The sequence below is a fragment of the Delphinus delphis genome, chromosome 12, assembly GCF_949987515.2.
Source record: "Delphinus delphis chromosome 12, mDelDel1.2, whole genome shotgun sequence".
Taxonomy (NCBI): domain Eukaryota; kingdom Metazoa; phylum Chordata; class Mammalia; order Artiodactyla; family Delphinidae; genus Delphinus; species Delphinus delphis.
The window spans coordinates 10,022,103-10,025,480 of record NC_082694.2 but is presented as its reverse complement, the minus strand read 5'-3'; the positions used below and the strand labels follow the sequence as shown (position 1 = coordinate 10,025,480).

Genomic DNA, 3,378 nt, shown 5'->3' with positions numbered 1-3,378 from the left:
CTGACTAGAGCTTCTTGTACTTGGTTGAACAGAAGTGGTGAAAGTGGGCATACTTGCCTTGTTCCTCATCTTAAAGAAATGCTTTCAGTTTTCATCACTGAGTATGACATTTGCTGGGGGTTTTCCATATATGGCTTGTACTATGTTAAGGTAGTTTCCTTTGAAAGTCTTTGTCTAGTAACTGATGCATGTGTTTCTTCAGAGATGGCTTCTGGAGATTTATTTTCTTTCTTTAAATGAGTATTTCCTCGTTTCTTTGTATGCCTTGTGATCACTGAAAATTTGGCATTTGAAAAAATAGTTGCATCTCCAATATTTGCAGACCAAAATGCAAGACCTTTGCTAATTTATGGGCCCTTGAGGTTCTTTTCTTTTTTGAGTTTAGAGAAACATTGTGTTTAATGGTAAAGCTTAGCACAGTCCAGCAGCAGGCATGGCCTGGAGTCCAAGCAGCAGGGGTGGGTAGGAGACCTCCATGGAGCCTCACATGGCAAAATTGATGAGGAAGACGACCATCAGATAGAAGAGCCACATAGCCTCAGATAGGGCAAAGCTCAGAATGGCATAGGAGAAGAGCTGCTGCTTCAGAGACGGGTTCTTGGCATAGCCAGTGATCAAGCTGCCAAACGCTCTTCCAGTACCGGCCCCTGAACCAAGCACACCAACTGTGGTGGCCGCTGTGTCAGTGTCCTGGGAGACCACACTGGTCTGGAACTCCTGCCCGGCCACCTGAACTGGGACACTGCTGTAGGAATGCTCTTCAGATGGGATCTCCGGCCTCATCAGGAAGGAGGCAGATACAGGCCTGATCAGGCCCCTGGTACAAGAGTGGATCAGAGCAGGAGGAATGAGTAGTGCCCCGCTGGTCTGCTTTCTTTCTGTCTCCCGGCTTTAGCTCTAGGACTCTGGGCCCTTGAGTTTTGTGGTCATCCCTGGGTAGAGGCTGAAGATATTATCAGATGCTTTCTATGCATGTGTTCTGTCTGGGCTTGTGTGTGTGCTTTTTAAAACTTTCTTCTGTATACACAGCTGATTTCAAATGTCTTAATTTTGCAAAGAGCCTCACTCCAACTTCTTCTCAGAGCCTTAGATGCTCTGTTTATTTTTCTATTATTTTTGAGAAATTTTATTACTTGTAACGCCTTTCCCCCAAGCACCTGCATGTGTGCAGTTCCTCTGCGGTTGTCACATATCATGGCGCCCACTACTGTCTTCTGTGGCCTCTGCCAGTCTGAAATCCAGATTATGCCGCCATTCCCTTTTTGAGCTCCAAGTCAGGTGAGATAGAAGCCAATCTCTGGGTCAGCCTACAGATCAAAATGTTGCCAACAAGTTATTCTCTGCTCCTTCTGTCCTGAGGAATGGAACTGGGGATCAGGCCACTTCATTCTGATCACACTGTGCTATACTGGGTGGGATAAGGGTGAGTAGAAGTGCTGTGAAATTTCCTACCATTCTGAATGTGATTTTTTTCTTGATGGGGCATTTGCTTGGTTGCTGTAGATCTTTGACTGGTTTCCAGAGCTCCTGTAAAGTTATTTTAGTCCGTCTGTAGTGTTTTGTTGAATGTTCCCCCTCAGGAGAAATGGCCTGGAGCTTCACCATCCACCATCACTCCTGGTGAAGAGGTTTTAGATACAACACAAAAAGCAGTCCATGGAAGAAAAAATTGATAAGTTAGACCTTCTTAAAATGAAAAGCTTCTTCTCTGAGAAAGACACTGTTAAGAGAATTGAGAGACAAGCCACAGCTCAGGAGAAAATACTTATAAAACACATATCTGATAAAGGACAGGTATCCGAATTATATAAAGAATCCTTAACAATAAGAAAGCAAACAACCCAGTTTAAAAATGGGCAAAATATCTGCTCCGACACCTCACCAAAGAATATGTCAAAGAATCACAAGAAAAGATGTTCAGTATCATTTGTCATTAGGGAATTGCAAATTAAAACAACACTGAGATACTGCTAACAACTATTAGAATAGATAAAAGTGACAGAACTGACAATATCAATTGCTGGCAAGGGTGCAGAGGAGAAGGAACCCTTGTTCACTGCTGTGGGAGTGCAAAATGGTGCAGGCAGTTTGGAGACAATTCGGCAATTTCTCGCCATGCAACCCGGCAAATTGTGCTCCTAGGTATTTACCCAAGTGACTTGAAAATCTATGTGCACAAAAATCTGTACATAAAGGTTTATAGCAGCTTTATTCCTAATCAACCCAAACTGGAAGCAGTCAAGGTGTCCTTCGACAGGTGAAAGTATAAACAAACTTTGGTCTGTCTGAACGATGGAACATTACTCAGGAATAAAAAGAAATGAGCTCTCAGGCCATGAAAAGACATAGTTTAATCCTAAGTGCATGTTCCTAACCAAAAGAAACCAGTGTGAAAAGGCTACGTACTGTATTATTTGCATCATGCGATATCCTGGAAAAGGCAAAACTATAGTTAAAAGATCAGTGGTTTGCAGGTGTTTGGGGGGAAGGTGGGAGGGTTGAATAAATGAAGCACAGAGGGTTTTTTTAGGGTGGTGAAAATATTCTGTATGACACTGTAATTGTGGATATGTGACACTATGCATTTGTCAGAACCTATAGAACGTTGCAGCACAAAGAATGAACCTTACTGAAATAGATAGCTAGTGGGAAGCAGCTGCATAGCACAGGGAGATCAGTTTGGTGCTTTGTGACCACTTAGAGGGGTGGATAGGGAGGGTGGGAGGGAGACGCAAGAGGGATACGTAGAGCTGATTCACTTTGTTATACAGCAGCAACTAACACAACAGTGTAAAACAATTATACTCCAATAAAGATGTTAAAAAATATTAGGAGAAAAAAAGAAGAAGCTTACTGTACAAAAATTTAAAAAAAATCATTTAGGAAGATCCCAGGATGGAATGAAAAATATGACAAAACAATCTAGCTTATTACAGATGCATGAAACAACCTCATTGAAGGGGACAGGGGAAAAGTTGCTGACCTAAATACCTTTGGAAACGAGTGTAGTCTGTACGACCAAAAGCAAAAGAAACTGCATATCAGCGCTCTACTCTAGTTGATAAAGTTGTTTCCCATATGAGTTCAGGTTAGCAATTCTGATACTGTATACTGGAGTTGAATAATGGATAGCAGATGGTGGGGTCCAGTTTTCTCGTTGTTGGAGTGGGAGTTTACACATACACAAAGGGAGGAAGCTACGATGTTCCATATCATAATTAATTAGAGACATTAGTATGACTCTTGTTTAGCTTAACATAGATAGTTAAATATAGAAATAATTATAGATATGTATATATACAGGAGTTAGTATGCATATGTATATATTTTTGCCTTGTCAGCTGAGAGGGCCTAGAAGCAATGATCCTCTGGTAGCAA

The 3,378-nt window shown here is 41.7% G+C and overlaps 1 pseudogene; it reads right to left on the bottom strand.

Moving 5' to 3' along the window:
* Positions 1–483: 483 nt before the first annotated feature.
* LOC132434767 (ATP synthase F(0) complex subunit C1, mitochondrial pseudogene) lies at positions 484–1,196 on the bottom strand (annotated as a pseudogene).
* Positions 1,197–3,378: the final 2,182 nt, after the last annotated feature.